Genomic DNA, 14,896 nt, shown 5'->3' on the forward strand with positions numbered 1-14,896 from the left:
TAATAAAAATGGTCAGTGGCATTCTAAGTCGATCTCTCCTTTTTATGTTGCAGTGCTGTAGTATATTGTAGTATATTGAGTGTGAGATGAGACACACATATCAGGTATTATATAACCGTGAGTTACTTTTTGGTTGGCCATTTGTTTGTTTTTAATGAGTCTCCATTCAGTAAAAAGAAAGAAAGAAAGAAAGAAAGAAAGAAAGAAAGAAAGAAAGAAAGAAAAAAGGAAAAAACTTGTTTTTACTTATTGCAAACACAACAGTGATCTGGTAGTGATTGCGTTGCTTTGTTTTTTTTAGGGGGTTAATTATTGTGATCTCCCCATTGCAACAGAGAAATACTGGGAATGTCAAGACTGATAGCATTTCATGCGGTTCAGCCTTATAATCTGAAAATGTCTCTGTTTTGTCATCACATTAGACATTATGCTGGAAAATTATTCAAATACTAGCTCTAAAAAGACGTTGATGTGTTAGTAATGGCTTCTGCTGTTCTGGCATCAGCTGCAGAGGTGAATAAGTGGCGGAAGAAAGTTCCTCTCAACGTTGGATTTTCTTTATTATATACATGATTATGCCATCAAACTGTTGTATAAATGCAATATCACATGAGTAGCAGGAAAGAGGAAGTGCATTTACAGAATTTAATTAAAGATCAAAAAGGCAAACAATTTTTTTCTTAATGACATGCACAGATGAATTGTTCAGCACAAATCTAACAATATATGTGAGCTAACACAATCATATGGTTAGTTTTGATTTATTGGGGACTTTAAATTAATGCTATGGTTCAAACCTAGAATATATAATATAAAAAACCTCAAATATAAAAAAATGTTGATGACTTTATTATTTAAACTCAGTGTATGTTTATTATACACTTAATTTCATATTATTATGTTTATTTATTAAACCCACAGAAATGTACAGTAGTATTTTCATGTGAAAGTACTACTTCAACAAAAAATAGCATTTTTAAAACTTAACAATGACCATGATTTTCATTTTTATTGACAATTGACATTTATTGACATGCTAGGGATTTTCCGATTAATATTTTAATAAGGGCCCTATGAAGGGTTAATGATGTGGTGATTTTATTTGTTTCAATGTAACTGAATTGAACACTGTTTTTGACGTCTGCCCTTAAAATCACTTGACCTTTTAGAAACAGACCTGGAATAAATTTCTGTCATATACTTCACTATACACCAGTTAAGAAGTACTTCTCTAATAAATTTGCAAAAAGTCTCTAATGAGCCACTCGCAGAAAAAAACGAGCCATTAAAATAGTTGTTGAATTAGAGCTGTCTGGCCAGAGGACAGATGATGTCTCTCTCTCTGTAGGCCATTAAGAGCAGTAATCTAGCTAACGCAGCTAAAGTGACGCACTTCGCCTACAGTAGGACTTACTCTGCTGACAGCAGCAATAACCTCGAGGTCAGACGTCACTTTCCAAGAACCTAATAGATGCTGGTTTAAAGCGTGACACTGCGGGTTTTTCCATGCATCATGCATGTCAATTTTGAGATTTAAGGCTTTTTGAGTGTGTGCATTAAAGTTTTAGTGCGTGTGCATGTGCGTGTGTGTGTGTGTGTGTTTTGTAATATATAACACCCTAGATGCACATTTAAAAGGGTTAGTTCATCCAAATATGAAAATTCTGTCAGGTTATTCATCCTTTACTTGTTTCAAAAATCTTTTTTTTTCTTCACACTGTATACACTCTCTCATTGTCTCATATATAACAAACAATTTTAATTCATGTAGTTCACTTCTGAATTCAGAGGAAACCCACGCTCACACAGAGACAACATGCAAATTCCATAAAGAAATGCCTCCTGGCCCAGTCAGGACTCGAACCAGCAACCTTCTTGCTGTGAGGTGACAGTGCTAGCCATTGAGCCATCGTGCCATCTCTTTATGATGTTGCAGTTATGAATTTGGGTTTGTAGATTGCACTTTATAAAGACTGTTTTATTAAAGTAAGTTTTCCCTCGCACTCAGAAATAAAGAAAAAAAATCTGTCACTGGGGTGGTACCTTTTCAAAACTTTTGTACCATATAGGCAGACATTAGTACCAATAGGGTACACATTTGTACCTTTAAGTAGAGATGTCCAGATCCGATCACGAAATTGGGCCCAATCCATGGTTTCAGACTAGATCGGAATGTATATTATATATACTGTAATTATTTTTTCAACACTACTATAGTTAAGGTGTAGTTAGACCTCTTTCTTGACTTCACACAGAAACAGCAACCTTGCGGCATGACATCACTTTGTTGCAGAGGCGCTATTGGTTAAAGGTTGTTGCTAGATCGGATATGGTTGTGGCTGAAAGTTAATGAGAATTATTTATGTCATTCATTAAGTTCCCATTTATTGTATTTTATTAATGTCTACCCCAACCCTAAACCAACCATCACAGTAATGTAAAAACAGTAGTTGTATAGAGTATTATGTAAGTTATCTATTAAATTACTTAATAAATTGTATTTTTAATGCCAAACCCCGCCCCAACCCTAAATCAACCATTACAGTACTGTAAAAATATTAATTATTGTTATACAGTGTAATAAAAAATGCTGCTATAATTCATGCTGCTAATAATGACTTTACCTTGTTTAAATGCTGGAGAACACGAAAGCAGCTTGAAGCCGAAAGCGCGATATCTGTGGTCCGGAGATATTATAAAGTTGATGACGACAACATCAACACAGCAAACTGTGAGATGTGTAAACTTTGGATTGCCTGCTGGGTATTCTAAGTTTAGGTGCTATTTGTTTTTATACTAGATTTTTTACCTGTTGCACTAAAGTCCAAGAGTGAAGAATTTATGTTTATTACTTAATTGTTCAAGCTACCTCAAAGAAAAGTGCTTTGTTTGTTAACAGAGTTGTTGAATGTTAAAATAAGGTGAGTTATATAAAAAATGAGGAACATTCTCTATCTGTTTTCTTTGCTTTCCTTTCTTCTTATTATAGAAGGATCGGATTAGGTTTTAGGAACGGTAGATACTCCAAATAAAGAGACTCCGACTCGAGGAAAAAAACCTGATCGAAACATCAGACATTATTTTAGAGAGTGCTGAAGCTGAATCTCCAGCAGTACATGCCATACATAAAGTAACAGCTTTTATTGTAAAGTTTTTTTTTTATATTTGTTTTACAAAGTTAAATACATTCATGATTGCCTGATAATAACAAACATGTACAGTACTTAATAATGATCAAAAGAGATTTCCAAAATCCCCTCAGTAAAATCTTTGACTGTAAAAAAAATGTAACAAGTGAGTTCATTCGATTTTGTGCTTGAAATGTATGCAAATGAGTGCATAATATAATTTGCATATTTCACCAGCATTTTAGGAAACTAGGGTAGGTAGGAAACAAATTCCTAATGCAATCAATCAACCAGGGAAGAATATTGATAAGTATTATCTTTTGTACACTAGTTACCTGCAGTGACTTTAATTCTGGAGGTTAAATGATGCACAACTGGCTCAGACTATATTTACTCACAGCCTCAGAATAAATGCAGTTGCTTTAGCGTGGAGTTACATAAGCAGGGCAGTGAATGATGGCTTTGTGTGAGTGTGGCAAAATCTCATCAGATAAAAAAATGGGGGAGGAACACAGTGTTTAACAACATTAAGGGCAAGAGGGCACAAACTGATTTAGAATGAGGTGATTCATTGATGTTCTGTCACGGAATTGTTCAAATACTGTTTTAACAAACAGTGCAATTATACAAGGCAGTACAGAACATTCAGTGAATGAGCATTCAATACATAGTGATATATCTGTGGCAGCTGAAACTTTGTGAGCCAGCTAGTTCACAATTTGGTTTGTTACATATTTTTTACTGTCTGAGCAAACTTAACTAAAACATAAAACCCTTTTTTTCGATTGGGGTTTTATCATACTCTTAAGTTTATTTTTTTCTAAAATTATTTGAGTTTTATTAAAAAAAATTTATTATGTACAGTATATTATCTATAAAAAGATTATTTCATTAAACTTATATATACAGACATGCCATTTTTACATCTTTTATTTATTTAAAAATGGAAAACATAAAATTACAAATAACTTAAAGATATTATTAAACATTATAATGAGTATATCATTAACTGATAATAAAACACTTTTACAAATTTTACTATGAACTTAAGATAAAACTAAACAAAGTATATTTCATTGTTTATTAGTAGTTTAATTTAAGACTTCTTCAAAAGTCCTACTAAATTACAGTGTATTGCGTATAAAAATAGAGCAATAACACAACTTCAAAAACAAGACCGATAGAATATTCAGTCACTGAATACAACAATACATCTATAATATCTGATCATTAGTGCCCATAATAATCTCAATGAGCCAGTGCAATGTTTCGATATAACACCAGTGCAATGTTTCAATATAACATCAGAAACATGTTGACCTTGATGTCAATTTTCCACTGAAAGCCCTGTGAGACACAGGGAGGTGAACTGCTGATAGTCGTGTACACAGCTGCCTGTGTAACTGGAGAACATTGGGAAGATTTGGAAACTTGCAGATCAACGGTTTAAGGTCTTATTGACGTATAATCAGGGTTCATAAAATTCCAGTCAGCTGACCTTATCAGTGTATTAAATTAAATGAGGCAAAACAAGCACACAGGTTTCATAGCATGGTGTCATAGCAGGCCTCGAACACCAGAGAAACTGGAGTCAGCTTCAAACTGTCTCAAGAGTTCCTTTTTCACACTCTTTTTCTCTTCTGCAGGCTGTAACAAGCTGATAATTCAACTGTTTTCTTTCACAGTTTTGTTTTTAGTGGCGTTTTGTTTCCTGCGTTCACCCAAAACTAACAGTTCTGTCACATTTGTCTTTTTTTCTAATGTTTAAAAGCATTATGTTTATAATGTTTAAACTTGTGTGTAGTCTGCACACTGGATGAAATTATTTAACTCGGGCATTTTAGACTGAAAAAATGTAGAAAACACATCTCTAGTTCCTTGCAAAAAACAAATAAATAAATAAATTAAAGCCAAATTGTATCAACGTGGTTGATTCTTTTATTTATTTTTAATTGCACTGAACTGGTCATGTTGTTAAAGTCCCAACCTAAATTCCTGCAGAACCTTAGCATTGGTGCACAACCATGATGAAAGCACATCCCATCCCAACTATAAAAAGCAAATATTTTTGAAAATAAGACTAGATCTTACTTTTGTATGATAAAAAACGTTTGCCCTTTGTGGATCCAGCCACCAGGGTGTGCTCAAAATGTTTTTGCATCCCTTTTCAGGACATGCAAATCACACTTGATTTCACCAACAAGGCTTTTACCAACATTTGATGATTACCATCAACAGTTCAATAATGCTGTAACTCAAGAGACGATAATGAACATCTGCAATGAACGTCATAAACTAATGTTTTGGAACTGCAACTTTTGACATGTGTTAGTTATTTTACTTGTATGACATATGGTTAGGCCCACATGGAATCTGTATGCGTGCAGAAATCTGCAGATTTCCAAAGATTTTTAGCCCATCATTGAGTCTATTTATTTACTTGTGTAAATGTGTGCAAATGTATTTTTATTCATTTTTTAAAATTAATTTTAGTATTATTATTGACTAATATGAAAATGTTCATATGATTTATTTTCAATACAGTTTGTAAAGCCATATTTTCTTTCTTTTAGTAGATACAGTTGAAGTCCATTATTAGCCCCCCTGAATGATTAGCCCCCCTGTTTATTTTTTCCACAATTTATCTTCAATGTAGAGAAGATTATAAACATAAACACATTTCTAAACATAATAGTTTTATTAATTCATTTCTAATAACTGATTTATTTGATCTTTTCCATGATGACAGTAAATTATATTTGACTAGATATTTTTCAAGACACTTCTATACAGCTTCAAGCGACATTTAATGGCTTAACTAGGTTAATTAGGTTAACTAGGCAGGTTTGGGTAATTAGGCAAGTTATTGTATAAAGATGGTTTGTTCTCTAGGCTGTTGAAAAAAAAAAAAAGCTTAAAGGGGCTAATAATTTTGACCTCAAAATTGTTTTTAAAAAAAATCAATAACTGCTTTTATTCTAGCCAAAATAAAACAAATACGACTTTTTCCAGAAGAAAAAATATTATCAGACATACTGTGAAAATTCACCTGCTCTGTTAAACATCATTTGAGAATTATTTAATAATGAAAAAAAAATCAAACTGGGGCTAATAATTCTGACTTTAACTGTATATTATATGAAACTTGCTTTGTTTACCAAATAAGTAAACAAAGTCTAGTTGGATTTGCATAGTAAACATTAAATAAAAGATAAAAAGGTTATTTTTTATATAATATTTAATTTCATTTTTCGTTACAATATTGCAAAAATATTTCTGTGTAAACCCGCAGATTGTTTACAAAATTCTGTACAGAAATAGCATAAATATCCGCAGATTCTGTTTGGCCCTTCTTATGGCCTTAAGGAGCTGTATGTAAGAATTTTATGTATGAATCTTTTTTTTTTTTTTTGTATTGCCAATGTTTTTAATGACTTGTGATGAAATTTAAAATCGCTTTGCTAGACCTGGGTCACTTGCAGATCTTTTCACACTAGCATTACAAGTCTTTTTTGTCAGTATGATTATTGCTATTACTAATATTACAATTATCTGTACAAAAAAAAATAATGTTTGTACAATAAAAATGAACTTAAAGACTTCCACTATACTTTTTTGTTCTACGTCTTGAGTATTATATTCAGCTTTAATTATCAAGAAATAATTAAGTCTAATTTTCATATTTGTTGTGTGCTTGCTTTATTTAGTTAGAAAGCATTTGCATCTTTATTCTGTATTATTTATAATTTGAGTTATATAAAAAATGTCTATTCCTACATTTTGGTCAACTCTGTTACATCACCTACAAAAAAAGGTATAACAGTCTTTAAAGCACTGATATAAATAGTTGTTAGTGTTTTCAGTTCCTCTAGCGGGAAACTCTGGAAGTAACTGATGCATGTTATTTATAATTCTTTCATTTTTACAAAAGGTTTAGGATGCACCAATATTTGATTATATTTCTCAATTCTGTTATTGAGATATTTTAGGGAATTTCATATTCACTTTTAAAAAATAAAACAATAGCAATATGAAAATGCATAAACCGGTAAGCACTATTCACAATAATTGATTTTTTTTATTACCATACCTTATCATTTTCACTGTGCTTTTAAAACAGTTGCAGTTCACTTCAAGCTCCACAGATGTTCCAGATAAAAGAACCTCTCACATTTTCTTTAGAGGTCAGATTCAACGTATATAGCTCTTTTTAATCATCTAAATTCTACAGTACATCCTGATTGATGTATATACTGTAGGCAAAACATTATGAACTTTTAGTTCTTCCCAGGAATTTAAGAAGAAAAACAATAAAAAATTACACAAATTATTTATTAAATTTACTACATTTTTTAAGGTAAGTGGTTGCAAACAATTTTTATGTGCTGTTATGTGAATAATGTTCAGTAATGTTCAGCTTAATTTGTTTTAATTCAGCGCATATACATTGTTTGCAACCACTTACCTTAAAAATTTAATGCAATAAAATTAATAGATATTTTCAGTTCTTTTTTAATAAACTGTTTGATAATTTGGTGTACAACAAACAAACCAACTTATTGTTTTCTTCATTTTGAGAATTATAGTTACCAATAGTCTGAGTATTTAATTTATAATACTCATTATGCAATGTATTTCCCTTTAGGCTGTGCTGAGCTATACACTGCACAGCTGACGCTTGAACAGTGTTTGGTTTGTCTCTGTTAATATTATATACCAAAGGCAATCACTGGGTGTAATGAATGGCGTCATGGAGGACTTGTATTTGCAGTGTCATCTTCCTGTCTTTTAGTCACGCTGTAATGCCCACTCCGCTCCTGCTATAGTGGCCTGATGACTCAGGTCTTATGAGCCACCATCAGTGACTGGATGTTCTGCTGTAGTGTGACACCAACACGGGTATAATCCTTCCTGCTTCCATCTTCTTCATCCAGCACATTTCCACTCCTTAGCTCCATCTCTCCATTCATTCATTCATTCATTCATCCATTGTGTTCTCTCCAGCAAGCTCCTCCCATGCATCTGTAGTTCACCTGACTGGATAAATCCAGGTTATTTGTAGCAGTCCAATCCCGGTATAATGGAATTATCACCTGACACACTGTACTGTGTACTGTGACACAGCATGTGTGTGTTGCCAGTTGAACTGACCGTCTGAGATACTCAGACATGACAGAGGTTAAGTGTACAGTGACAGATCATTCTTTGGCCATTCAAGAACAGTACAGCCTTCACACACTATTAATTCTGCAAGTTAGAAGGTCCATTTTGTTAAGAGAGTTGAATTAATGCATTTTAAAGTGTACTTTTAAAGTAATACCTGGTTAGAAAAAACAAATCGTGCTGCACTGAACCCATGACATTAGTTGAGGCAATGTCTCAGTGACATTTTGGATAGATTTACTCTTTTGCAAATAAGTCAATCTTTAAATAGCTTAATTAAAGCTATTTTTGGTTTCTGGCTTTGCGTATTTAACATATTTAAGTTAAAATATTTTAGTTGATTCCAGCTGCAAGTCATTATATAAACTCTTATGGAAAAGTATTGGCTGAGTAAAAAGCAAAGTGTGAATTGCATGTTACCTTTCAATTGTGAATGAAAATATTTTATAGATTTAAAAATTAAAATAATAGTTTAAATGTTACAATTAGGCGTACAGTGCTCAGTAGGTAGTGCTGTCGCCTCACAGCAAGAAGGTCGCTGGTTCCTACCTCGGCTGGTTTCTGTGTGGAGTTTGCATGTTCTCCCTGCATTTGCGTGGGTTTCCTCTGGGTGGTCTGGTTTTCCCCACAGTCCAAAGACATGTAGTACAGGTGAGTTAGGTAGGCTAAAATTGTCCGCAGTGTATGAGTGTGAATGTGTATGGATGTTTCCCAGGAATGGGTTGCAGCTGGAAGGGCATCCACTGCTTAAAACATGTGCTGGATAATAAAGGGACTAAGCCGAAAAGAAAATGAATGAATGTTACAATTAATAATATATTACATTTTAAATGTATATGCTAAACTGAAGTGTTATTGACCGACTTAAATGGGTCTTAAATGCATATTAATATGTACATTTTAAATGGGTTATATTGTCTTTGAATAAATAGTTAAATAAATTGTTGAATATATACTTAAAACCTAACAAATATATGCTTTCTATGTCACTTTTATTATTATTTGAGGTCATTTAATCAATCAATCAATCATTCAAACTTAGTTAAAGTTCATTTATTTATAGAGCACATTAAAGAAAATTCACAAGACTGACCAAAGTGCTGTACATAAGACAAAGTAAAATAAAAAGACAGAATATAAAACATAGAAATAAGACAAGAGAGACGACTGAAAAAAAATGTAGCTGTATAAAGGACCTTTAAAAACACTATTCAATTGAAGTTGTGTATGCACCCTATATCTACACTTGCTGTGCATTTGTGTGACACTTGAGAACTTTAATGTTTGCAGACTGTTAGCTATGTATATCTTCTGTTAAAGCCACAAAAAGGAAAGTAGTGTTGGGGATGTTTGTTTGTATATTTTGTTTTGTTATTGTTGACTGTTTGTTTTTTTATGTTTTGTACAAATGTATAAAAAAATCCTTATAAATAAAGTATAAAAAAGTTTTTTTTTTTTTAAGTTATGTTTTAGAAGTGATTTAAAAATAGATAGTGATGGAGCCATTCTAATTTCAAGGGGCAGGGTGTTCCGTAATTGAGGACCAGCCACAGAAAAAGCTCTGTCCCCTCTATGTTTCAGTCTGGATTGAGGAACTAAAAGAAGATTTTGATCACTAGATCTAAGAGATCTCACGGGAATGTAAAACTGCAACAGCTCTCAAAGATAGGTTGGGCCTATATTATGAAGGGATTTATATACCAGTAAAAGCACATTAAAATCAATTCTGAATTGGACAAGCAGCCAATGGAAGCCCCTTAGAAGAGGGGTAATATGGTCATATTTTCTGCTATTACAAATTAATATATTTGAGATTTTGAAATGCCACAGTAAAGTGCATTGTAGCAGTCTAACCGTGATGTAATAAAAGCGTGGACAGCCTTCTGTGGTGGGATTTAAGAAATGTTTGATTTTAGAAAGCAAATGGAGTTGATAAAAACTGGACAAAAAATACTGACAAAAAACACATTCTTCAAAACAAATAAAAAAACTTATTTTAATTCCAATGGTGTAGAAAATTACATACTTCAAATTACACACTACTATACATCTAAAAGATTTAAAGTGTAAAATCAATGTAGCTTGCCTTTTTATGATTTTCCGCAGACACTTTATTCTATTTCCGGGTTTTCTGTCTATTCGGAGGTTTGGCGTGAGTTTAAAGCAACTTTTATTTCCAGCTGGACAGTCATTCTGAGTGTTCAGACTTCTCATCTGCTGTCTGGCTGTTCGGTACACAGTGTATCAAATCCTCCACCAGTCTGTCTCTTCACATCTGCATCACAATTACTGCACGGTGGATTGCCTAACAATTTAGCATAGCAATTGAAGCACAGTTCTGATACAAAGTCTCTCTTACAGGCATCCTGTGTGCAGGCAAATGATGGCAGTGCAAACAAGCCTTTTTCAGTGAAAGAAATTTCCTTGTATGGTGTTTAATCTCTTTTTGATTCAGACAATGCAAATTAGCATGTTAACACTGAACAAACTTCACACAGCAAATTAATGCAGACTAGACATGATCTGCCAGACAAAGTGACTTTCATTGAGGGGCATGTCAGATATCAGAATTACCAGACAGACTAATCTGGTTTGATCTCATTATCTTGAGCGCTACCAGCTGTAATGGTTTATGTATCTTTGGATTTGAAGTTACAAACTTTATTGTTGTTAATATACTAGGCATTTGTATCATATTTCATGACCATTAAATAAAGTATGTCCTACATATGTATCTTGTGTGGGACGGATTACAAAATTGTCTGGTCAGTTTTCAGTTTGATTCAGTTTACATTGTAAAATAAATCCCCTGTTGTAACACTTACATGCCATTTAGAAATACCATACATCAGCATAAAATACAAGCCTTTATATGCATATATCTGCCATTTACAGTATTTGAAAATAAAAAAGTATTCTCTATGACTCGATTTTCAGTTTTTCAGTAAAAAAAATCTGATGTTGTTTGTTAATGTTTATGATGACAATGTGTTTATGTTGGCTGCTGTCATTTAAATAATTCTTCCACAAATGGCTTTAAACACAGAGAGCGCTGCAGCCAGCAGGTACTGTGGGGTCACATATTACAGTTAGAAACACTCCAATCACTTGGTTCCCCAGCAACTTATAAAAACAAACAAACAATTAAAAAAAAAAAAAAATGAACGCACGAACAGTTCATTTTTTTCTCATGAGTTGTCCCGCTATTTATGTATGTTTGGAATGTGTGTTAATGAAATTCAAAATATAGCATTCTACATGTCCTGTTGTAGCTGTTATATAACCTATATATGTACCTATATGTTTCAGTTGCGTTACTTCATATTTTAAAGTGCCCATTTTGTATAAATTTCAGTGAAAGTAGTATGTCATCAATTTCCTTTCAATCTATTTTGGGAATACTACGACTTTGGTTGTACAGTACATGTGCTTCTCAGATCACACACAGACATTTGGCAACTACTATAAATGTGAATTCAGAGACATCAAGTTGCTTGCTTTTGTCTTATTTACACTACAAAGACATAAAACCGGAAAAAGGTTTTGCCTTTTTAAGCTTTAAATAGATCTGTAAAAATAAATATATTGTGTTAGAATTATTGGTACATGTATACCTGTATATATTTATATATTGGTACATGTATATACATCAAGTCATGTCTGAAATATAAATGCCACCATAAAGTCGTTATTTGGATCTTTATCAAGCCCAGAGTTTCCTAGTTGGGGTCATGTCTGTAAGAAAACATGTTAGACACTATACCTAGCATCTGTCTTGACAGTATGTTTGTAGAAATTAAAGTATTTCTTTTTCTCATTTACAATAAAAATTGTATAAACTAGCGATATGGTGGCTCAGTGGTTAGCACTGTCACCTTACAGCAAGAAGGTTGCTGGTTCGAGTAATGGCTGGGTTAGTTAACACTTCTTTGTGGATTTTGCATGTTCTCTCTCTTTGCATGTAAAACATTTGCTGAATAAGTTGGAGGTTCATACCCCTGTACTACTACTGTTTCACCATTTTAAATTCAGGTCATTGCCGTTACGTTCTAGAGTGCAAATGTAATGTACTATGAACCTGTAGGAGTTTGTCAGTAATATTTGACAGATCTTATCAATTGTTTAATGTGTTGTTGGAGTGCTTATTTAGTTTGCTGTTGTTTTATATTATCTTTATTTAAAATAAGTAATTTGCAATTTAATCTGGCTGTCCTTTACAGCTAAGTGTAAGTTCGTGCCATCCATACCTGCAGTTTGTCTCATGTTCAGAATATACTTAGCATTGCTTGCTCAGCACTCTGGTAGTGGAACACATTCATTACTTGAAAATAGCAATTATGACAAACAGACAAGAAAAAAAAAAACATTATAATAAATTTGATCATTTTCATGTATTTTATTAATTTTATTAAGATGCCAGCAGAGGTTTTGGATGTTGCAACATTTTTCAGAAATGAAAATAACCAAAAGTCCATTTTTAATAACCAACATTCCCAGAATATCTTATTTATGATTTGCAGATTTCCAGAAAAATACAGTCAAATGACATTTAAACAAGATGGTAGAGCTTTCATTCTTGAGTAAACTCTTTAAAATCTTGTTAACAGATTTTCTCTATACAGCATAAACATGAGGATGTCTTTGAATAAAGATAATTTAATTTTTACAATATATTCCCACACTGTTTTATGAATGAAAGACTATGTCCTGTTTGAGTGCTTCTAACTTGTCAGTGTGAATGAGTCCAGAGACTCTCGACCTTTTGCACAAGAGCACAAAGGAGATTCAGGTTAAGTGGAGATCGAGTAACAAGCACTAAATCCATTTGCCGTAACTCTCCATATCAAACAGCAGAAGAGCCACCAGTAACCATAGCAACAAGACTAGGGACTTTCCATTTGCCTGCAGGTCCTAGTCACCTAAAGCTTTTATATACACACACACACACACACACACACACACACACACACACACACACACACGAACAGCAAGTTCAGCAGGGGGTTATTGTGTGGACCAGACGGATTATAATTATATGGGTTGTAATACTTTTTTGAACAATACCAAGCTTGTCAGTAGTAAGCTCATTTTTAGGTCAGCATTTAAAACTGTAATATTAGACATAAAGCCATTCATTTTTTACATTTATTCATAAATTTAGCAAATGCTTTTATTTGAAGCATTGGTGTAAAAGGGAAATTGGGTAGAAATGTTGCATTCTCTTGCATTGAGTGGGTTGCTGCTGGGTAAAGATCATGTTCTGGTGCTCCCTAAAACTTGGACACTCCAAATCTCTAGGTCTTATGGATTGTACACCCTCAATTTACAACACCCCTGATCCAAATAGACTACATCTTAGGGGATTATGCACTGGAGGATGTATTTCAAAAGATGGTGTTGATGGGTGATGCATCTCGGGTTGAATCTTGAGTTAATCAAGAAAGATACCCATAGTATTTAAATAGGAACAATTTAATACATTCTAGTGAATATCAGAACATTTCTCTGATATTAAAGTATATTTGAAGAATATTAGAGCTAAATGTTATTTAAATGTCAGAAAATTTTACATTTCCTACACAGACCAATAATTTCACTTCACGGAACATTGGTGTGTATTGAAGAGCCATGAATATTGATTTGGACAAGTTTATATGTATCTAGTTTAACACGGGCTCATTTGAAATACATGCCGTGGGCTATATTTTTACTTCAACATAAGTTTACCTGCAGGTTTGTAGGCAATGGAATGGTATGGGGCAGTATGATACCACAAAACACTTTAAAAGCTTTTATGATTTGTATTTAAATGCTTTTAACTCACCCAAACATTTCTTCTGTGGTCAGTTTGCTCGGAACCTCACCTTGTACAGAGTCGTATTTAGGTCCCGTTTACAATAATACAGTTTAGTTTTAAAACGCATAAGCTCTGTTACAGTTACACCTCGGTTTATACTACCCTGGAGTTTTTGAGCCTCAAAATCAGAGCGTTTTGGAAACGCTGAAGTTTTGGTTTTAAAACGCTGCTGCTCTATGTCAGTGTGGATGAAGGAAAATAGATAAATCTGAAAATGGGGGCTGGTCTGATTGGGGATTTTTCCTCAATACTAAATGCACAAATTTCAGTCTTGAACCCTTTCCTTAAGTTCAGACTTTGCAAGTTGATATGGAAAACAAACTCCCAAAGACACATCTGGTAAAAACAGTGTACTTTATAACGTCATTCGCATCACACTGGCTGCGTTGTTTCACTATCTTAACATTCATTCATTCATTCATTATCTTTTTGGCTTAGCCCCTTTATTAATCTGGGGTCGCTATTTTTGGTACAATACTTTTGACAATAAAAACGGACAAAAAATCGTAGCACACCATAGTGTTCCAAACCATAATGCTCAGTGGAAATTGGCCATTGGAGTCAAAAATAAAAGCTGTCAGATTCTTAGAGATTTTGCAAAGGTAAAGAAACCTAAAACATGACTTTGACTTACAGTAATTACAAGTTGTTGTGTGCAGTATAGGCATCAAATGAACTTTGATCCAACTGGCACATTTGACATTGAGGCTGCAAGTTTACGATTTCTTCCAATTTGGGCAATTCTTAG

At 33.3% G+C, this 14,896-nt stretch overlaps 1 long non-coding RNA gene across 1 annotated transcript in view; it reads left to right on the forward strand.

The window, feature by feature from the left end:
• The window catches only part of LOC141379100 (uncharacterized), a 10,304-nt gene extending 3,567 nt beyond the window's left edge, over positions 1–6,737 (forward strand). Inside the window, exon 4 of the long non-coding RNA XR_012395080.1 lies at positions 5,300–6,737. This is a non-coding gene — a long non-coding RNA (uncharacterized lncRNA). The remainder of the gene's footprint in view (positions 1–5,299) is intronic.
• The last annotated feature ends 8,159 nt before the right edge of the window (positions 6,738–14,896 follow it).

This window comes from Danio rerio, chromosome 19 (genome assembly GCF_049306965.1).
Source record: "Danio rerio strain Tuebingen ecotype United States chromosome 19, GRCz12tu, whole genome shotgun sequence".
Taxonomy (NCBI): domain Eukaryota; kingdom Metazoa; phylum Chordata; class Actinopteri; order Cypriniformes; family Danionidae; genus Danio; species Danio rerio.